This window comes from Argiope bruennichi, chromosome 6 (genome assembly GCF_947563725.1).
Source record: "Argiope bruennichi chromosome 6, qqArgBrue1.1, whole genome shotgun sequence".
Classification (NCBI taxonomy): Eukaryota; Metazoa; Arthropoda; class Arachnida; order Araneae; family Araneidae; genus Argiope; species Argiope bruennichi.
Window position 1 is genome coordinate 127,112,023 of NC_079156.1, and position 25,139 is coordinate 127,137,161.

Genomic DNA, 25,139 nt, shown 5'->3' on the forward strand with positions numbered 1-25,139 from the left:
AATTTTATGGATTATTTAGAATGTGTTATCAGAAATTCTTTTTCAGATAATAACAATATTTCCAGAACTGCGGAATCGACTGCGAATTTTGATCTGCCACCAGGATGTAACGAGCCGAAAAATGGCAAAGTGCAAGTGTCGGAGGATGTAATTGATGAACATATTTCACCTGGAATGCACGCTACTAAAGGTTACAATAATAAGAAGAAAATTGCAACCGACTTGAAGGAACCCATCTCTATCAAGGAGGATGACCATGCTGTGGCTGGTCCTTCCGGATTCTGTTCTGGTAAGAAGAAATTTCCGCAGATCTTCATTAAGAAAAATACTCCTAAAACTAATTATCGAACACACACTGACGACAGGCATTTTATATGCGTTATATGTAATAAACAATTCTCTAAGAAATCAAATCGTGACCAACATTACAGAACGCATACTGGCGAAACACCTTATGTTTGTGATGTATGCGGAAGAAAATTTTCCCAGATAGGAAACCACAACAGACATTACAGAACCCACACAGGTGAAAGACCTTTTGTGTGCGACTTCTGTAATGAAGGTTTTGCTCAAAAGGCTCATCTCAAGAATCATGTAAGATCTCAACACTGGAGAAAAACCTTATAAATGTCCAATTTATGGAACGGCATTCACAAATAGCAGCGATTGCAATAGGCATCGCATAAGAAAGCACGAGCGAAATGAAATTATCAAATTACAGAAATAAATATTATTTCCTTATATGAAATTATTTAACTTTTGTTAACGAATTGGAGCCATGTTAAGTCAAAATTGTTAAATTTAAATTTTAAAATTACTGTATGAATCTTATTACTTTGACGAAGTATATTTCCTGATATCAATCCCATAAGCTACTTGTATTTTACTAATAATTGACAATGAAAATATACTTTCAGTTCAATTGCATTTATAAGTAAGTGTATTAATATTACTTTTATTTCTAAAAATCGTGATAAAAGTTTTTACCAATTTATATTAAAAATGCATGTTCTCCTCTTTTCAAAGAAGACTGTTATTATTACTTGTTTTGGTTTTCACTCAATATTAATATTTCCAAATTCAATGTTATTTACTGCTTTATTTCTAGTTTTTCAAAATATTTGGGAAAACATTTAATATATATTAAATAAAAATATTACTTAGGTTAGGTTAATAATTGTGATAATCGATAAAGTGATATAAGCAAAACTTTTAAAACTTATTTATTAATGAATAATATTTGCTGCAAATGGAAAATATAGATTAAACGTATTTTCTTAAAAATATTAACGACGAATTTCGCAAGGAGTACTTTCTTCATACATTGACGAGCGTATTGTACAAGACACATTTAATGCATTTTTGTAAAAAGTTCAATAAACATTTTTATACTAGACCTAAGATTCCAATGTTTCTGCGATATATATATTTTTTTCATTTCTAAAAAATTCTTTGTAGCCATTTTCTATGAAACAAATAAATTGAGTATCAATTTTTTCCAATAATTTGTGTAATGTTTTTTAGTACTTAAGATAAACGTGCGAGTTGACACATGCAGGATAAATAAAATTTTCAATTTAGTATAATGTACATTTTTAATGCTGGGAATTTGCAGGTCCATACGGTGTTCTTGAAAAATGTTTGTTAACAGTTTAATTAATTAAAAAACAAACGTCATTTTGGCAACACATTTCCAATGCAAAAAATTCTTTTATTAAAAGTTTTGAATATTTTTCTATTTAAAATTAACATTTCATTTTGAATCATGCGAAGGTTAAAAATAATTTAAATATACACATTTTTAATACTGCTGACCCTTTCTTGTAATAAATCTCATCTTGTTCTGTGTTGATGCTTTGAAGAATTGGTTCTTCAATCTTTTCTCCTATAAGATAATTGATAATCAAGTCTTTGAATAATTTTCTTGGACATGAATTTACTGGATTTTATGTTATTAAGTTGCAAATATTTTAAGCACCGCTTTGATTCGACCAGCGAATTATTGATATAGCCTCTTTTAGAAGCAAATTGAATGCTGGATAAGAAAATGTTTAGGGTTTAAGCTACATGTATTGGGTTCGTGTTTTTGCAGAACAATACATTTGTGAGCGATTTGGTTACTAAAAAAAATTGATGAATGTTAAAAGCAAAAATTATTTGTTAGAACTTTTCTCTTCCGAATATAAAAGAATAAGTATTAATTTTTTAGGTTATGTTTTTGGTGTAAAATATGATGCTTTTTAATTTCATTCAATTATAAAATTATTTAAGAATTTTTTTTAGCAGAATCCGGGTAAATGTCAAACTGTGTCCTTTTCTCTTCTGTGTCTTAGTTCTTCCAACTAAATTGCATTGAACGGTGCTGTTGTAACCATGTCTATGATGCATGCAATTTGCGAGTTTTTTTTTTTTTTTTTTTTTTTTTTTTTTGTCGTACCGAAATAAATTTGAATTTTTATATTTTGTTCGATTTACTATCAGAGTTATTTTACCTTAAATCTACTCTCCTTGATTCGACGAGATAATTCTTCGACATTCCTTCGAATCAAACTTCTTGCGATAAAGTGTAGAGAGTTTTGCGTCCATAGAATTGTAATTTGAACCTGAAATAAAATCTGCTATAATAAATAATTAACATTAATTTGACGTCTAATCTATTTAAAAATATATTTTTTCAGTTTAAAGTTACGATTGTTGAAAAAGTATAGAAATTTTTTTGAATAGGCAAAAATCTTTTTTATATCACAGAGATCTGTTTCTATTTTTTACATCTTGTTATAAAAGAAAACGAAGAAAGGTAAACTTTTTCTATTAAGACTTTTTTTTTATTTAATTTTTGAAAGGGATTATTAAGACAGAAGCCAAACAACGAATTTGGATCAAGTATATTTCGTATCCCGTGTTTTCTAAACAGAATCAATTTAACTAACAAATTTTTTTAATAATTACTTTTTGTACTAGGACAAATACATTTGCAAATTAAAGAAAATATAGAAAGCTTTATAGAAAATTACATAAATCGAAGGCTTGTGTAAACTTTAGATGTCGGCTTTTATCTTAGAATCTAATAACAGGGATTCATTTTAAGAAATATTCTTTAACACTTTTTTCAATGTAATTTTCATTCAAAATTCTTTCATTGATTAAATACAATTTAAATGTGTCAAGAATTTTAATTTTTATAATTATTCAAAACTGTACGTCTGTGATAATATACTGCTAGAAGGAATTAAAGCCTTGGTTTCTTTTTATTAATAATTACTGAATATTTTTGATAAGACGAAAAATTAACAGCCTGATTTCTGTGTCAGTCATACGATAGTATATTGAATTGAGGCGAGATTCACCCCTGAGTTTATTCCAAGAAGAATGGATATCTGTATTCACTACTCTATTGAGGAGAACCATTCAGAAATTATAAAATGCATTTTGATGTAATAGAAAGACTAAGGGGAAATTCTAATGATGATTACGGAAACGCATTTTCCAATTAAAAAAAGCAAACTGCGAGCCAATCAGTTTGCCGATAGTTGATAGTAATGAATGAGTCTCACTTATGCACTTCGAGAAGAAAGTACTAAAAGATACGACATTTTTTTCAAAAGACTTGTAAGAATGCGCAACGTATGAATACCCATGATACACTATGTTTGAATTTCATTCAATATATTTGGACGATTAAAGCCCGATCTAAACAAAATGCATGGATGATAGTGAAATATCGCTTCTAAAGAGCAACTGGCAGTTTTTTATTATTGATAAAATGCTTCGTGTGAATGCCCTAGAGAGAGTAAAACTCAAAAAGTATATTGAAATAAAAATAATTGTGTAATTCCGTGTTTAGTTATACATTCTAGCTTCCCACCAGACAAAAAATATTCCTGTATTCCTAAAAAAATATTTAAATAAAAATTTTCCTGAAATTACAAAATTAATTATGCATTCTGGTTTCCCATCAGACAGTATAGAACCAGGTAAAGACATAATTAATGCGTCAGGAGGACTTGCAAAAGATTTTATGTACGAATAAAAACATAACACTGACTCCCCGACACCCCCGAAGGCACGCAAATATATATATATATATATATATATAGATATATATATATATATAACATAATGACCGGGCCGCCGTTACAACAACACTGGCGGGAACTGTGGTGAATTCACGCAAATATATATATATATATATATATATATATATATATATATATATATATATATATAAAACATAATGACCGGGCCGCCGTTACAGCAACACTGGCGGGAACTGTGGTTGAGTCCTAAGGTTCATCTCCGGCCACGGTTTAACGCTTCTCTAAGGCAGTATGTCCCGCCATAGATGGGAGGAGCTAGACCCCCCACCCCATCTTTTCGTGTACCCGACAAGATAGCGAGAACCAGCCATCTGACCGGAAGCTTCTCATTCTCAGTTTTGAGGCGCCCTTCCAGGGGTATTGATGTAAGTATCAGGATAATTATCAGTTTTATCTGGTTAAATTCAATTTTTTCAAAATTAGAGTGAGGACAAGGCTGCCGATATCATTGATTCTATTTACAGTTAACTTAAATAATGTTAATGGTGTTAGACTTTCCAAAATTCATCGTATAAAAGCAAAATAAACTTGTTATTATTTTGATAAATATTTCAATAGAGAAAAATCAATCTCGACAAGAACAATCGAACACACTGTGTGCAGTGAATGTGCGGTAAAAAGTAATTTACTCAAAAATATGTCACTTCAGGAATCAAAGAATACACATTGGCGAGCAGCTCTTCTTTTCTTTGTGTGTGCGATATATGAGGAAAAGAATTCGCTCCGAAAGAAAATCTCATCCATTATTATCGGTCAAACAGGAAGGATAAACTTTTTGTGTGTTTATCCTTCCTGTTCTTTGTATAACAAAAGTAATTCTCAACATTGCAATCTTATGGTACATTTACGGACTCACATTGAAGAAAAGTCTTGTAAATTTCCAATATTCTTATTCTTCTTCGTCTTCGTGAGAAATATTAAATAGAAGCCATCTATTTTAATTTCCAACAAAGGAAGAAAATCACGATTTCAAATAATTGAGGGAACAATGAAAACGGTTTGAAATGTAATCGGTGATGTAATGTATTGTAGAAAATAATGGAAAAAGCAACTTTAATAATTTAGATCTTGAAAAAGGCAATTAAAAATTTAAAAGATGTAAAAATCTTTGTTTCTTATAATAGTTTTGAAGTAATCGAAGGAAAAAAGATCTCAAGATTGGCGCTTAATTTTTATTTAAATTTTGAGACAATTAATACGAGGCGCACTTTCCCGTCTTCCAAATTATATAGGCGCCATATTTGGTATCTATTTATCTAACATCCTCTCCCTCCCATCCCCACCCCCTACACACATTTAAAAAACTGTTAGTAGAAAGAGAGAGACTGGAAGAAAACATGACAAATTCTCAGGGAGATCTTCTGGCTTAGACACGAAGGTAAAATTTCCAAGGTAAACTATAAAGACTGGATCCTAACACAATCAGGAGTCCTTTAGATTAGGGAAAATGCATTTTTTTAATGACCCGTAATCTGCTTCAATGCAATATAAAACCTGGAAGTAATAATACTACGTTCCAAATATAATTTTTAAACATGTGATTTCTATAAATTATAAAATTGCGATACATTTCAATAATTTATGGATTGAGCTGTGATATTTTCTTCATCAGATTTAATTTGAAATAAATTTTTTGTCAGATTTTAGTTTGCATAATAAAGAACAATGAATTAATTTTAGATATGATAAGATAAAAAGGATACTTTAAAAAAATCAATGATGTAATTCATTTTAAACTAACACATGCACAGCAGAATTCCATAAGGAAAGCCTTATTGTATTGAATAGGTAGAGATTAAAGCTGCAATGATATTATCAGCTTGAAATTAGGTAATGATTTGATTATAATGACCCACACATGATGATTACTACTGACGCCATTTGTCTTCCGTCTGTTGATTCTATTTAATTAGAAGATCCCTTCACTGATAAAGAGATAATAGAAAAGTATTTCGTTTGACAGATAATCAGACGATAGTCTGATTAAAAGATGCAAATCAAAAATGCATGGAAGCTTTAGTTGAATCTAGGAAATGGCTGTCATAGTCTTACATTTATGATGATTAGAAATAACTTTGTTTACTAAATTTCTATTTACGAATGCTTTTCTAATGTACGATTTAGATTAGATTTAAAGAGAATTCAAGAAACAATAAAATATCTTTGAAGGGTTGATTAAATACTTATATTTTATTTGATGCGGCAAGCGTTATTGAAGAAAAGATAATACTTTGGCTTTTGAGATGCTGCAAATAAAATTTTTTGTGCTTCAATATTTTCAGAAGTTTTAAACCGAAAAATTATTTTTGGTATTTTTTCATTAATTGAAAATCTCTTCGATCACCACCTTCTTATCTTTCCATTTTATAAAATTGTTTACTGAAAAGAAAATGACTTCAAAGTTTTTTATTAAAAAAGAAAAAAAGTATCAAAGAGATATTCAATTCTAAAAGTAATATAAATTTTATTAATATTTATCAAAACATTCATAAAACGCATTACATATCTCTGGCAAAATGCGATTTTCAATGTATAAAGAAAAGAAATCCTCTGAGAATTTAGTCATTCATAATAAAAATGAATTTTCATTTGGAATAAATACAAATTCCAATTGTAAAAAATGAAATAATTTCATACTACAGAAAAAGAATTAGTTGTCTTATTTCCTGACTGATTTCATTTAGTATGTTTTCTCCTGTGATGCCAAATTGGGATGGCTGCTGATTTTGAAAGTCTTCTAATAAACTAAACATTTATAAGGTCTTTCTTCAGTGTGACTCCGAATATGATTTTTAAGGGCATTATTTTGGGAAAAAGCTTTTTGACACATGTAACACACATAGGGCTTTTCGCCAGTATCTATCTTGATATCTGTTTTTAGATTATCTTCAATGAAAATAATTTTTGACAAAATCTGCACGTGAAAGGTTTTTCCCCAGTGTGTTTTCGATAATGTTTTTGAAAACTACATTCACATTTAAAATCTTTAGAACAAATATTGCAAATCCATTCTTTCTTATGCCAACTTATTCCTGAAAGTGCTGCAACGACAATGTCATCTTTCATGGAACAGATTGCTCTTCCTCATTGGTAGTCATTTTGTCGCTCTAACTTGAATTTACGTAAGTCACTTCGGGTGAAATAAAGCATATTTGCTTCTCTTTCAGATCCCCGGATGTTTCGATCCGCTTGTTTTTCAGTTCCTTATTTCCTAAAGAAAAATCAGAATATTTACAAAATACAATCGCAATGTTTTTTATTTCTTTTCAATGATAAATGAAATTTCGAAAAATGAGTACCGATCAATGTTAGTGTCTTATTTTTCTATACAGAAGACATTGCTTGAAAATTCGTCCGCATTCAGATACAATTTGATATGATGAAAGAAAATAAACAGTTTATATAAGAAATGGTGACAGGTAATAGGAAAAAAAATGACTCCTTAAATGAACAGGCTGAAGATAATAAGAGGTTGAAATTAGCAATTCAGAATTTATCCATTTGCACTCGGATGGTGACTCTGACTCAAAATTCAAGACGGTGCACCATTTTGACGCTATATTTATGTAATTTTGATTGCTAAAAATTCCTGCAGAGTAGTCAGAGGGCGCAAATTAATTAAACAGGAGAATTCAAATTCAAACAATTATATATATTTATTTTTTGGAGCAATTAACATGTCTTTGTATTAGATGAATATTTACGCATCTAAATACTTTTCCGAGTTCAAAGGGTTAAATGAGTTATGTACACTGGTGAAAAGAGTAAAAGAAGGAAAGCATAGGCAAAAATCGTAAATAAATGTATGGTGAGATTGATTATTTTTTCTTTTCTTTCCTGAAAGCCGACGGTGATTTTGGGGGCTTATGGTGCATGAGTTTGAAACTCATTATCCCATACTTGGAAATAAATTGCAGATGCATTGCTTAGTTATAAAGAAAAATATCAAATTTCTTACAAAAGGAAGCATTCATTTGGAATTGAAAGGAAGAAAAACATTTAAAAAATCAGTACTCAATGTTGCTCACAACAAGAATAAAAGCTACTTTAATTTTGTCCCATCCGAGATAAATTTGCTATATACACAATTCACACATTTTTATAATGTGCCTTTCTTGTCTTCTTGTTTTGATGTAAAACTTAATATTAGATATTTGAATGACATATCTCCTCCAACAAGTAGTGAATAAAATGTCCGGGATTGCCTGGTTTGTAAGGCGTTGGATTCGCGTCCCTTGGGTTGAAAGTTCGAAAACCGCCGGCCGAAGACCCCCCACGTGTGTGGTGGCTGGCGCGCGTATAAATCTGTTGTGGTTACAAAATCCTCCATGCAGAGAATAATACCACTGGGGGTACTGGATAGGGTTGATCGTTCTCTGATAAAGGTCTGAATTACGATCTGTGACTGAAATACATGAATGAAGTCAGCCTCTTTAAAAGGATTGTGACGTGTGTGTAGCTAAGTCGTACTCTTAGTGCTAGATGGCGCTACTGAAAAACAAGAGACGTGCCCTTGGCTTAAAATCACTGACTTCTACTAAAGTCAGTAAGCTTGCCTATGACAAGTGCCATTATAAAAAATAACAACAAAATATTCCAAACGAAGACTTGTGCAGAACTTTTAGATTTAAGTAAATGTACAGTTGTTATGTGCATGTACAAATATTTCTGTGCTAATACCTAATCCTATATTCGATATTAAATTCTTGTTTAAACTTCCATTAGGTTATCATTTATGCATATTCAATACGCTTGCAATGAAGGGTGGCTTCACTTGAAAATTCTGAGCTATTTTTTGAAGAGTATTTGAACAAAACTGAGGATTATTATTGAATATAGAATTTGTTTCTTTATTCTCCTAATTACATTTTTATATTTCTAAGCATTTATGAAATTCAAAAGTCGTTTATCCATATAAGTTGCAATTATTTGGATACCTTGATATTTCGTTTATTTTATATTTTTAGATTAGTTCAATTTTTTTAAAATCTTATGAAAAATTCTATGTAATCCGATAACTAAAAAATGTAATCCGATTTTGAATCCAATAGATAATGTGTAGAAGACTAAATTTTATAATTAAAGATAAATGTGGTAAATACTAAATTTTGGACTCAAGATTTTAGTAGGTATAAAATTGACTTCACTTTTGTTGAGCATTAAATTGTTGTTTTTCCTTAAAATTACATAAAATGAATGAAAAAAAAAAATTAGATTGTCGAAATTCAGTCGACATCCTGCAGTGGATGTCACAGTATTTAATAGATCCAGCGTCTGAGGATGGATTCGAGTACCACAAAAGTAGAGTTAAAATGCAATTTACATTATGATTTTATTTTCATGTAATGAATTCCAGATCTCTTTTTCTTTGAAAATATGTTGCATCATCTTTGTATTTCAGACAAAATTTGCATTTAAATAAGAATATTTATTCCCTTATTGATATCAAATTATTCTTTCTAAAGAAATTAATTTTCAGTACTTGTCATCATGTTGAGTGTGTAAAATTAGTAACAAGGGTGTCCTCCGTGTTTCTTTATACTTTTTTAAGTGCTTAAAAATGGTTTATTTTGAATAGACCTTTTAATTTCGAACAATGGTCAAAAGACGTGGAACATACTGTTAATTATCAGCAAAATTTATGCTAGTGAAATATTTGAAATAGAAACCCCCAAACTGCTAAAGATGAAATGATTGCAAGATTTGTTTCCAAATTTTATTTTACTGATGTTATATTTCTTCTCAGTTCCATTCCAAAATAATCCTTCATGCAAGATCTGATTACTGAAACATAACTAAGAAATAAATAATTATAAATATGCATTGAAATTTTTTTTTTATCGGCAGAAAATAAAAAGGAAACCGAATCGTTTCTTTTGATTTATAGGAAGACGAAATAAAAAAAAATCTTAATTTAATCAGTAAAATATTTTGATAAATAGTGTTTTGATAGAATCTCATTACATTTCAAACCATTTCATAGCTATTAGTGCAGTTGAGTGATTGAATTCATAGAAAATATTTTTTATAAAATGTAAATTTTTATTTAATAGACATGTATATTTCCATTTTTAAATCTTTGATTTTTATTTTCATCTTGTTTTAAAATATCATTCTTCAAATTCTTAAATCTCCGGGGATTTTGATTCTTCAAATGAATCATGAAAATACACTCAAAGTAATCAATTCGAACCAACTAGAGGACACAGGTTAAAAAAAAAAAAAATCTTGCATCACCGATTCTCTCTACGCTAATTCTGTTATACTACGAGAAGTAATATTTTTATATAAAACTTAATTGATTTCCATATTAAGGTAATTCAAATATTAAAATAGGTAATCACGTAAAGCGAAGACTGATGTTAAATATCAGGCCTCGTTTTTATTATTAGAATCGAGTGTAGTATTTAAATTTAGTACAAGGGGCTCTAGTCTGTTATTTAAGAAACCTTCATTTCATAATTTATTGAAGTTTCAAATCTGTTTTAACTGTAGAAATTTCTGAGAAATATAAAAACTCAATACAACGCCTACAGCATGAAACTGCTATAACTACATAAATCCCAATTTCTTCTCTTTTATAAAAGTTTATTGCACATTTGTGACAAGACAATATTATTTAGGGTGAAAATAATGGGTAAATGCCGTTGCAAACGTTGCGGAAATATACTAATACTTGGTGAGGATCACGCTTGCTTCATTCACAAGAAATTTGACTACAGGTATTCAATACAACAGCGAGCAGAATCAGACGAAAACATGGATGAAGGTAACGATAAATTTACGGAAAGTTCGAATGACAGTTCTCAGAATTTAAGTCGTGCTTTTGGACGAAATGAAAGTAAAAGATCAGAGCTCATAAGTTTGCTTCTATTTCAAAATAATGAACGAGACAAGTCTACGAAATTTGCAGGGAACTCCAACTATGCACAACTAAGGAATCCTTCTGATAGTTCATATTTTCGTCTCATTTCAGATTTTCAAGCAATTCAAGTCCAAACAAATCAAATTGCATCTTCTACGACTTCTTCAGAAAATGCTGAATCTAATAACAGACATGAATATGTATTTTTCGAAACTTATAACAGAACACAAGCTGCTGCCGGATCGAGTGGTATTGACATACAAAATCTAAGAGGATCAGGTGTATCGGATCAGCTGCATGCGAAACCTGATGAAGAATGTAAAATGTCACTTGAAGATAACAAATCGCAATCTTTGAAAAAGATAAAAAGGATTTTATGGATGCTCTAGAAAATGTTCAGAGCGTAAGCGACATTTTAAAACGCTTAAAAGGACGCGAACAGGAAGACGTCAATCATATCTTCCACTGATAACGATTCACTTTTCCTTATCTCACATTCCCTTCTCATTATCTCACAGCTTGAGATTGGGGGAAGGGAAAAACAGCAATCCGTAAAAATACGGGCAGCGACAGTTTTAAGGGATTTTTTTTTTGTTTCCGTCTATAGACGGGCCCTCCATTTTGAAGGGAGAAAAGATTCAGTCTTTTGACGGGGTTGCCAATTGGAGGGTTAAAATGTATGCTCGTTAACGCTTTGAAATAGGAAACTACAATATATCAAAAATAATATGATTAAAGGAATTAAAAAAATGTCCAAATTTTATTTTACTGATATTATACTTTCAGTAACAAATACTGAAATTAAACTTGTAAACAATCTTTTATACCTAATCAGATTACATAATTATAAGTTATAGGCAAATGATTATAAAAATAAATTCGATTATATTTTTATAAACTCAAAATACAAAAAAAAAATACGAAATCTTTTATAAACATTTTGAAAAGAAAAGAAAATTTGATTTTATTATAAAAATTTTAGCAAAATATTCTTTGACATAATCGTAAGAAATTTAAAACCATTTCCTATTTGCAAGTACAGTTAAGAGGGGAAAATTCATAGAAATGTTTCTCATAAAAGTATATATTGAAGGTAAATCTCTATTTTATGGGCAGTGCAATTCTATTTTAAAATCTAATCCACGCCTTTCATTTTTTTTTAATAATACCTGCTTTCAGAGACAAATATATTTAAAATTGACAAGAATTTTGATTGTTCAAATTAATCATCAAAATACACTCAAAGTTATAAATTCGAATCAATTATGGAACACATATTATAAAATTCCATCCAGTACCCACATTTCTATGCTCTTCCGAGTACCCATATTATATCTCTTCGACAGTAATAGGCATTCTAGATCATATTCCATTTGTTTTTAAAACTCAGCTGGTATGCAGATTAAGATAAATGAAATGATATCACAAATATTTAAATGAAGCGAATGCTGATTTTAAATATTACATATCAGAATTTTGAATTTAGGGAAAGTGCTCTAGCACGTTGTTTAAGAAGAAAGAAAAAGTTCATAATTTATTCATCGTTTGAAGCTACTTTAACTACAACCATAGGTACGAAAATTAAGTCTCGAGAAAAACGTTTATAACATAAAACAGCTGGGAAAAAAAGAAAATCTCAGTTTTTGCACCTATTTAACCATTTATTATAAATTTGTGTTAAGTCCAAATTTTATTTCAGTTGGAAATTAATGGCTCGATACCTGTGCCAACTTTGCGACAACGTTGTGACTTATGGTGAGAATCATCCTTGCTTCTTTTATAAGAATGATGACAACGTGTATTCACTACCAGAATATTGGAAGGACAGTTCTCGGCATTTAAGCCAAGCTGACCAACAAAACAAAAAAGAAAATCCTGAGCTCAAAAATTTATCACTGTTTCAAAATAATGCAGAAGTTAAGTCGCTTTTCTCAAAGGGAAACTGGTTTAGGACTTTTGTAGAGAGCACCGACAATGCACAAACACGGAATCCTTGTGAGATTTCATATTTTAATCTAATTTCAGACGTTGAGGTGATTGAAGTCGAAGGTAATGAAAATGCATTTGTTACAGTTTCTTCAGAAAATGTTGAATCTGATTACAGACCTGAAACCGACCAGCGCGAAACTTTTAAAAAAACGATAACTATCATCGGACCAAGTGATGTTGACTTACAAACTCAGAGACTATTAGATGTATCAGATCTCATGCATGCAACAGCTGAAGAAGAATGTAAAATGCCAGTTGAAGAGAACGAATGGCAGACTTTGAATAACGATAAAAATAATTTCATATACTCTCTAGAATGTGGTATGAACAAAATTATTTCAGATGGAAATAAGGTTTCTAAAACAGCGAATTTGATTGTGAATCTTGATCTCCCATCAGGAAATAAAGAGTCGAAGAATGGCAAGCAAGTGTCAGAATGTGTAAATCATGAACATATTTCACCCGAAGTGCACTCTCAGGTTCAAAGTAAGAAGACGAAAGTGGCTACCTACGTAAAGGAACCTTATTCTACCATAAAAGACGACAATGCTGTGGCTGGACCTTCAGGAATGTGTCACCGTAAGAAATTTCCTAAAACCTGCAGTAGGAAAGATAATCTTAAACCGAATTATCAAACACGCACTGGCGATGAGCCCTTTATGTGCAATATATGTAAGAAAAAATTCTCTAAGAAATCAGGTCTCGAGCGACATTACAGAACGCACACTGGCGAAAAGCCTTATGAATGCGATATATGCGAAAAAAAATTCAGTTCGAAATCATATCTCATCATCCATTATCGATTACATACTGGCGAAAAGCCTTATGTATGCGATATATGCGGAAAAAAATTCAATCAGAAAATACATCTCATCCACCATTATCGATTACATACTGGCGAAAAGCCTTATGTGTGTCAATATTGTAATAAAGGTTTTGCTCAAAATGGTTATCTTAAAATACATGTAAGAACGCACACTGGAGAAAGGCCATATAAATGTTCAGCTTGTGAAAAGTCTTTCATGTACAGCAGGGATTTTAAAAGTCATCACGAAAGAAACCACGAGTGATACTAATTTGCAAAGTACAGAAATAATTCTTTTACTCTAGTATGAAATATCTTGGAATTCATTACTGAGTTAAAAAAAAAATTGTCATCTCTACAATTTTATTAAAAAAAACTTTTTTACGAATTTTACTATTTTGACGAAGTACATTTATAGATTTTAAACTTATAGTTATTTTTTAAATTTTTTTATTGACGATGATTATGTGTTTTTCTGCTTAAATGACTTTATATTTAAGTGTTTATTGTTTTTCATTTTTTATAGTTTTTTATCCTAGTGAGTTGTATTCTTGTGAGTTTAAACCAAACATAGAGGTTTGAGCTCCCTTCTAATAAAACAGTTATTATTCCCTGCTTCCGCTTTAATTCATATATCATTACGACGTTTTAATTGAAATTCTGATCGACTAATAACTGTAAAAATAGACAGCAACACTTTGACTTTGAATTGATGTAATGAGTTATGTTTTTTTAACTTTATGATTAATTAAAGAATGACTATTTGCTCCATTTGGAAAATATGAATATGGACAAGAATGAATATTTGCTCCAATTGGACATCGTAAAATCTAAAGTGAATATTAATAATTAATTTCGAAAGTAATCCCTTTTTACATATTTTGTAGATTATGCTCTAAAACAGATATTTAAATCATTTTTGTAAATAGTTTAATAAGTGTTTTTTATGTTAGACATAAGATTCGAATATCTTATGATATTTTTTTGTTTTCTAAGAAATTCTTTGTGGTCATTTGCAATGAAGAAATAAATTCGGCGAATTCAATCTGAATTTTATTTTCAATAATTTGTATATTCTCTTCTAATAGTAAAGATAAATGTTTTTACACATACTAGACAAATAGAAACCCAGCTTTGGCAAATATGCATTTTTGATATCGGGAGTTTGCAGATCCGAAAGAGGATTTTGTAAGGATTGCTAACAGTTTAATTAGTGATAAAACAAAAGGAATTTTTGGCGTTTTTCCTCAATAATTTCAGAAGCAAAAAATTATTTTCAAATCATACTAAAATTCGAGGCATATTCATTTCAAAGATACAATTTTTAGATGTATAAATGTATTTTAAATTTTTAACAAATGACAAAAAAAATATAATTTATTTTACAGCAATATGTTTTATTGTTGAAGTGAAACTCTGATTAATTTCACTTTTATTAACTTTTGATTTTATATTTTAACATTGTGAATAGCCAAGAAATTATGATTCGGTTTATTTTTTCATGTTGAAGGATTTCAATATAAAATGTTAAGGTATTCTTTTATAAAAAAATTTAAATTTTAAATTAAGTATTATAACCTTTTTTTGTTTTTGAATCATAAGATACTAATCATTATTTAAATAGACCCTTTTTTTTAACATTTCTGCCCATTTTTGTAATGTAATTGGATGAAATGAGAAAAATGAATAAAAGACAGAAAATGAGAAAAAGTTATTGAAAAATAATCATGATTGTGTGTGACTTTTAAAATAGTATAGGTTATATATGTAAAAAAAAAAACTCTGAGATTAATATTATTTTATTGAGAATGTTATTAAAACTATAGTATATAAAATGCTAAAATAAATCTTTTTTTTTTTTTTTTTTTTACCATTTATCCAAAAGCACCATCTATCACAAAAAGCTGTTAGTAATATATAAATCTGAAGAGAAAACTCAAAGAAACTTATTTCTTCCAAATTCACTTTAAAAAATATGATGAACAGGAAATTCCCACTTTTTGAGAGCAAATCATGACGTCTACAAGTCAAAATAAATCATCCGTCTTATGAAAGATTATAGTTGATTCAAAAATTGAATATAATTTTGTCTTCAAAGTTATGTTATTTGGTTAAAAATTTTTAGTGCTTTTAATAAAATTTATTTTGATTGCTCTGATATGGAATAGCCTTAATTATCTCTTCGAAGCTGTATAGCTTTCATTTCTTTAAAGATCTTTTTGAAAGGATCCTCAGGTAAAACATTGATATAAAGATATATATAACGCGTTCAATTTCCTATTAGATTCGCATTCGCAGTGACAATCAATAAGTCGCAAGGTCAAACGATGTCTGTTTGCGGCTTAGATATGGGCATACCATGTTTTTCACAAGTGGTATGTTCTCGCGTGTGCAAACCATTGCGCTTATTTGTGTTGGCTAAAGACGGACTGAGAAAAAATATCGTACACTCAAAACTATTATCAAAGAACAGAACATATTCTCTAATTCAAACAGTTTTGTCTAAAACAGGAGATTTTACACTCAATTACATAATAAGATCGAGTTAGATACTCGATCTTATACATACTGAAAAAATGATAAAAATTATTTTTACACAATTACATAAAGAAATAATTGTATCTCATTTAACGATTCGAATCGTTAAAAAGGACAAGTCCTAACTCGATCTTATTATGTAATTGAGTGTAAAATCTCCTGTTTTAGACAAAACTGTTTGAATTAGAGAATATGTTCTGTTCTTTGATAATACAATTAACAATAAAAGTTCAGAAAATGATTAAAAACCAGAAAAAATATTATATCTTTTATTTATACATAATCCTGCTTCTACTTTAAGACATGTTATTAAAAAAAATCTTATTTTAGAGACAATCAGAGAACCCAATACGTTGGTCGGTTGGTTTGTGGATTAGTTAAAAATTATTCCTTTGACCACCATACTTCTTCTGACTTAAGGCTCAACTCGTATTCGTTTAAATTAAACTTTAGCCAATGATTAAAGCTGTTGGAGAAATAAAATTAAAAAGGAATAAAATCTTAAATTTTATCTACAAAGCGTGATAAAATTGCAAGCAGCTGATGAAATTAGTTAATTTAATCCAACGACTTTTACATTTTTTTTGCCTTTTTATTTTTTTATATTGGTTTGCACACACATGTTGCATTCAACGTCAAAAATTAATAAAAGTTTTTTTTTTTTTTTTTGCCGTGTGATTATTTTTAAGCCAAACTTTTGGGCAGTAGCTTCTGAGGGTAAAATAGAAGTTCCTCAAACAGAGAATGAGCATCTATTCAGAATGAGCAGCAGAATGAGCATAGTAGATGCAGTTTTGTTAAAATAGTCTTCGTTTCTGATTATTTCTAGAAAGATAAATTTCTTATTATAGGTTTAACTGCATGTAACTTGATTTGGAACCTGATAAGAATTTCTATTGCTTAAAAGAATAATCAAAATATTCTGAAATTCGGTGAGAAAGAGAGGTGGGAAAATATTATTTGATTATGGAACTTGTTTTCTAAACTATATCTATTAAAGAAACGGTGACTATTAATTCTTAATAGTAAATCGATTGCGCAACTAAAATGATCCGAAAGACTTTACATGGAATAACTTACTGCTGCACTTGCCTTCACATTTGAGATATTATTGTAATATATTCGCCAAGCGCTTGGATTTCAGAAGTTAAAATAGCAAATGTTCAAATAAATTATGAATCGAATGAGCACATAAATTATTCAGAGAGAGCGCGTCTTCCCCGTGATCTGGGTGTCCTGGGTTCTAGTCCTGATTTGGGCATGGTTGTTCTTCCGTTGTTCTATCTGTGAGATGTGTGAATGTGCCTTCCTGTCAAAGGGGGTTGTGCAAGCAAATGAGTGATGCGTGAGTAGCAAAGTCGTACTCTTGGCCCTAGTTGGCGCTACTAAAAAAACAAAAGACGCCCCCCACCGGCTTAAAATCTCTGTCTTCGTAACAGCGGGCTTGTCCATGGCAAATTCCATAAGAAACAACAACATTTTAACCGTGAAATCATCTCGAATTTAATTTTTATTCAATAATTGTAATGCATACATGATTCTCAACAAGAATGAGAGATAATCGACAAGAAAATAATATATTGATTTCGTCTCTTCATGAATTTTATTTATTTATATTTTTTGATTATTCGGAATTTTGTTTAAAGTTGAAAAAATGGATCAATGCGCCTGACTCTATTGAAATGGAATAGCGAGTTATTGTGATATTATTCATTGTTGTAGTTCATCACCACAAGTAGAAGAATCAGACGCAAAAAATAATATAACAGCAACAAAATAGAGTTTTCATAAAATGTTATTGACACTTCAAGTATATTATGTACTTATGACACTTATGTTTATTACGTGTGCATTTCTGTAAAACGAAAGTGTCAAATCTGAACTAATATATTTGTTGCCAACTGAAAAAAAAAATTCATTTGTGCTTTCCTTGTTAAAAACATGAAATTTTTTTAGTATCTTCTAAAAAAAATAATTCAGAATTTACGAATTGGACTGATACCTTTCGTCATTTTTTTTATTCAATCTTATGTATTCAAGAAAATGAAAATACATCTAAAGAAAATAAAACGCTGAAAGCTTCTAAAACATTCCTTATAAAAATGCATACCTGAATTTGGTTTACCCAGGTTTCAAAACGGAGCCTCAGTCATTCCTTGATGTGCTCATGGACTAAAACAAAGAGAATCTGCTTTCAGTTTATTACTTAAAACAGCGAGTGAGAAATGTGAGATGCTTACTTCAAGAGAGTGTATTTCATGGTTTATTGACAATAAATATCTTTTGCTTATTCATTTGAATAAGCTACTGAAAGAATTGTCTCAAATAAAAAAATAATTATTCTCGGAAAAAATTAAAACGCCCTGAATACTGATTTTTGCTCGGGAATGAAGCAACTTTTCATTGCCGTCATTAAAGTTTCAGACGGTATACTGTAACAAGAACTGATGTGCAGCTTTTTCTTGAAATTAAGAGACTCCAGATCTATGCCAGTCATCTCTTCGCCCGCATTATGAAACTGACAGTGCTCTTGAAAAGAAATACATTCATCTATTACACCGTCGCACATTAGGCCGATTGATAGACAGTTCACAAGTTAAAGGATTTATTCAAAAATTCTATCTTTCTGTCTATATACATATAGATACAAATTTTTATGGAAAACTGAATAATTTACAGTTTTCGTGATCACAAGTAATTCCAAATGGCATCGTGATTTATCAAACAATTGAAACAGTGGAGGAAATATTTGCTATTAATACCGTCTCCTCATTGGCAAACTGTAAAATAAGTTTTGTCTGACATTAGAAAATTTACTAACTATCGCAATAACTCACCTAACAGAGTCCTATCTTCCCATACTTTATAATAAGATTTCTCTTTTATGTTACATAATATTTTACATACTGAATATTGATCCACTTTACATTGATTCTTGAAAATCAAAATTTTCCAACATCATACATTCATCTCTCATCAATCATCACTCTGTTCTTTTAAATACAGAATTTATTTAATTTATAAAATTTAAAATTAAATTGCATAAGAAAGAACAAAATCAGAATAATCTTGATGTTTAAGGTTTCATATTATGATATCGGAATTCAAACAAAAGATAAGGTCTACTTTGAAAGGAAATTATAATTTAGGATTATTGTCTAATGAAGAGGCTGGAACTTTAGTAGCCTGTTAATGAATATTAACCCTCCTGTCGGCGGCGTTCAGATTGCTATACTTACCGAAAGTGTCACGTCTCAATAACAGGCTTATTCTTAAAAGTGTCAGTGTTGGGACAGAGGGATTGCTTTCCCCTTTTGCGGTCAGTTCAGCACTACATGGTCTCAGTCATTAGCTGACCACATGGTGTGAATGGCAGGTGTTGCTTATCTCTGTCTTTCGATTTTTGAGAGCATTTTTCTTTTAGTGGTTAGGAAGAGAGTGACAATAACATAGATTGAAAATACAGAAAGTGTAATTGTTTTTTAGAGGTTTTTCGATTATTTCATAAAACACCATATATAATTTGCGTGAGGAATAAATCATTGTTGTGTTTAATTTGATAAGTATCTAATTTTTATAAATTGAAAGTGTTCGTCTAATATTTTTTTTCACTGTAATATATTTCTCAAAATTTTTTATCCCCTCTTACTGTGAAATTTTTTCTCGAAATTGCGTACAAGCGATTTAATTCTTGAAAAAAAAAATCCTTTCCGTGAATTGCCAATTTATTTTAATATTTTAAAATGCGCGTTTAAAACATTAATCTCGATAAATAACATCAAATTAAAATTTTGCTTCCCCAATATTTAGAAAATAATTATATAATTATGGAATTTCATATAATATTTCAATTTCCGAGATATCGATTTTTAGTGTTTATCTGCATGATTAAAATTTTGTAGTTAAATATATTTTACAATAATTCAAAAATGCTGAAATAACTGGATTATGCAGGTGATGCACCTTATGACTGCAAGATATAAAAGTAATTGTCAAAATATTTCTTCGTAATATCCCTGATACAAATTTGGCCTGGAAAACTTAAATAATACAGGTTATTTAGATTATAATTAACCATTTGCAACTGAAATTTTTCGAATGCTTCTAAAAAAGGCTCCCACAGAATATTAAGAACTATTTTAAAATAAATTACAATTTAAAAAAAATCAACTTTAAGTTATTTGGGTTAGAATCAAAGCTCTCACTATTTTGCAATCCGATAACGACATACCGGGGGGTAAACGAATCATTAAAAAAATTTCTGAATTTAAAAGCTTTGCAAATGCAGTTGCTTTGATATTTTTTTTACTTATTTCTTCCTAGCTGCTTTTGGCGACCAACACATGTGCCGAGATTGCTGGTCAATATAAAATTTTAAATTAAATAGTTTCTTCAGCAGAACATCTTGGAATTTGAAGTTTTTATAGTCATATAACTCCTTCTGTTTCAGAAGCCATGCACCTTTCTATACTACATAATTTTTAAATTTTCTGTCAGCTGCACGACAGTAAATCCTTAATTTAAAACGGGAGTGAATAAACTTCAATTAATGCAAAACCTTTTTTTGTTGAAACCAGTCAGGCTTATTAAATCTCTAAATTCGGAGAATAGAATCATTTAGCAATTGTTTTATGTATACTACTGAATATTTCTTTTTAATTTTTGAAATGTTTCAGATGATCTATCATATATCTTATCCAGTGAAAATTTTTCTGATTCAACTACAATTCAGCTTATTATAATACTAATGTAATTTTCAAGTGATTACAGGATAGAAAGATATTTTAAGAAGGAATGCAACGTTTAAAAATTTTCTTCTCTGCTTAGTTGTAAAATTGAACTTTAGTTCAATTACAAAAAAAAAAAAAAAAAAAAAAAAATCTAAAGGTATATTAAATGCAAGATTTAACAAAAATTTACTAATTATGGAAATATAAGCCATGTCTTTGTAACTTCATCTTGAACAATAGAAAAAAAAGGCCATGATCAAATATGTGCGGCAATGATGTAAACGGCTTGAATTATTTTATAACAGTGAAATATTCTGCTGCTGCTAAAACGGCTTAATATATGCTCTTGAATTTATTACAAATAAATAAAAAAATGAACTACAAAACAAATGAATCATTGAAAAAATAATATTTTGAATTTTAAGATGATACAAAAGAAAAATCCTTTTCATACTGTAATAATTTTGGAAGTTGTAATAAAAAACTCGTCAAAATCTCATTTAATTTTTAATTAATAATTTTTAAAAATTTTCAGAAGTAAAAAAATGGTATCTGCAATGCACAGTTTCCTTTTCTAAGATGTATATTCCATCTCTAATATGTAAGCTCTAATAGAGTGCCAAAACGCACAAACATTCGTCTCTGTTAATAATAAAGATAGATGAGTGTGTGCGTCATTATTTGTCTGTATGTTTTGCTGATCTTCAGACCTCACAGTTTGAAATAGAATTACCAAAATCAGCAACTACATACTTGGACAGTGGAACTCATTTCTTTAAAATTTTATTTTACCCTTTCTAAGGACATTGGAATTCGCTCATCACCAATTCATTAATCTTTGAGTAAAGTTATGTAAGTTGGCATAAATTCTTACGAATTTTTCTGTAAGACAAAGGGGCTTCATTTGTTTATCTCAGATAAAATGATGTATCTTGAATTGTTTCTTAATTATTAATTGACAAAATTAATTAATAAATCTGATTAAATTTATCTAATAGGTGAATCTCTTTTCCTAGGTCAATCACAATTCTAAAAACATTTTGTCACAAACTAAATGTCAGTTGTACGCATGAAAATTGTTTAAAATGCTAAGATAAGAGATAAAATTAGATCAAGGAGTTAATAAATGGCAACAATTTAAAAAAAAACATAGTATAATTATTTCACTTTATTTAAATTAAAAACAATGCTCACTTTTAACTCACTTATTCATTTGCTTTCTCGCGGATTACATTTCTCAACATTAAAAGTATAAGTAAAAATGTCAGTAGAAACCAGTTTAACATTAACAAAACCGCTCGATGTATATGAGATTGAGCAGTGAAATAAGATTAAAATTTCAATAAAAAAATAGAACCGATAAAAACTGAGCTTATATTAACTTTGAAAATATTATTAAAAACCAGAGAAAATATAAAAGCAATGAAACTTATATCTCTACAATGTTTACATTTTTGTTCGAATTCGTAAAGGGGAGTGAAATTCTATACGGTTTAAAGAATTAAACAAATATTCAATTTTCATATATAGATTATTACGTTATAAAAATATACGATTTATTATAACGAATGCTAATCTTAAAATACCACTTTAATATATTGGTTCTATATATCTCCCCGTTTTTAAATGCACTTATTAATGAATACAAAAAAAAAAAATATTTCACTAAAAATTAAAAAGGTTCGTTCGTTAAGCAAATTCGGTACATACGTTTAGTGTCTTATTTTCAGAAATAAATTGCATAAGGAATCCTTAAATGAAAGCCCGGAATAAAAGAGAAACTTGTAAATTTTAATTAAATATTTTTTTATTTATTTTTTAGATAAACTATTTTCTTATGCTAGAAAGCTTTAAGATCTTATTGAATAAATTGTTATTAATAATGCGTATATTTATTAATTCCAGGTATATATTTTCATACATTCAATTTTATTCCCTTCATTTAAAACTGCTTATCTGCTTATTAAAAAAAAGCAGATAAGCAGATTGTTCTTTTCAATGATGATAAGGAAACGAAACAAAAAAAAAAAAATCAAAACAAAACAAAAATAAATTCATCTTATTATTAAAAATCTAGTAAGACATTTTTTTAACGAATCTTAATGAATTTCAAGTCATTTCAAATATGTAAACCAAATAAAATAAAAGAAAATTAAAAAATGTTTTTTAATAAAAGGCGATGAAATTTTAATTTTTATTTTATAATCTTTTTTTCTATTTTTAAATATTTAATATATGAAGATAAATCAAATAAAGAATATTTTCTTTCACAGACGAGTGTCTTTGCACGTTTTATGAGTTTTGATTCTTTAAATGTATGACCGAAATACTCTCAATGTAATAATTTTTTATTAATTATGGCACCCGGAGTTTAAATGTCCATTTCCCATGCATTCTACACAAAATTTGTATTAATATTAGAATTTCTCTATCATATTTTTTTCTGCCAGTTCAATTGGGTGATAAAGATAAATCAATAACATCAAAGATACTTACTTATAGTGAAGTCTGAATAGACATCTTGTTCTATAGTAGATTCGTACCCACGAACACAAACTTAGGACACAAACAGGACAAGTTATTTAAGAACCAATACATTCATAATTTATTCATCGCTTTGAATCTATTATAACTACAGTTCGAAACGAAATTTAAAAACTGATGTTAACGTCTACAGCTTGATACTGTTGAAGAAACAGAAACAGATGTCTTCACTTCAATAATAGTTTATTATACATTTTTTATAAGAAATTTTATTTAAATTGAAAATTAATGGATCAATACCGTTGAAAATGTTGTGGCAATATAGTGTATATTGTCGCAACATATGTATTAACTACAACGGTCAGTAGAATCGGATAAAAACGTTGAAATAAGAGACAAACCTACGGAAAATTCAAATGATAATTCTCAGTATTGAAGTTAAGTTGTCATACGAAAGAAAAAAAAATGATCTCATGAATTTGTCGCTATTTGAAAATAATGGAAAAATCTGGAATATGCTTTCGTACAAGAGCAAAGGATGCAGTATATCAGAAAAGACTTTCAAGAATACCCAACTAAAGACTTCTTGTGAACTTTCATATTTGGATGCCATTTCCGATTTTCGGTTAATTGACGTTCAAACGGAAGAAAATGCATTTTTCACAGCTTCTTCTGATAATGTTAAGTCTGGTTTCCGATCTGAAATTGAATTTTGGAAAACATAAAAAAATGAAATGCATTTCTGATTTTGTATATGCGGAAAAAAACACTGATTTGAAGAGTTCTACTTGTTTTCGTATAACATCCAATATCGAATGCAAAATATCGCAGGAAGATAATGAATGGTGGTCTTTTAATAATAATAAAAAAGTATTTGATGGACTCTCTAGAATGTACCACTAAAAACATTCGTTCGGAAGAAGAAAATATTTATAGAAATTTGAATTTTCTCTTACATTCTAATTTTCTATCAGAAAATGAGGAAGCAAAAAATGACATGTTCGAAGATTCGGGAGATCCACCAAAGGAGGAACGTAATACAATGTAACTACCTGCTGAGGCTAAAAGGGGAACAGAGGAGACGACTGAGAAAATGATGGAATCTATCTTTCCCATTAAACTTGATAATGGTGAAGCAGAACTTTCCGGAATGTGCCCAAAGCATGAACAAATTCGATTGTAATTTATGTCCTTTGAAATTAAATAAGAAATATAATCTTAAAATTAACTATTGAAAACACACTGGCGAGAAGCCTTTTATGTGTGGTGTGTGTAAAAAACAATTTACTACAAAGAGTAGTCTTAAGAAATATGTTCGACTCAGACTGGCCATAACCCTTATAAATGCCTAATTTGTGGAATGGCATTCACAAACAGCAGCAATTATAAGGCGCATCTGAAGTTAATGCTTCTGTAAAATTAATCTGCAATTTACAGGAAAAATTATTTTACCCTAGTATGAAACTGTTTCAAATTCTTTATTGAATTGAAAAAATTGTAATTGTGACAATTTTATTTTTTAAATTTTTTTACGAATTTTAACTTTTTTCCTAATTTTACTATTTTTAACAAGCATATTTCTTTATTTAAAACATATAAACTGTTATTTTGTAATTGAAACTTTCCTAACG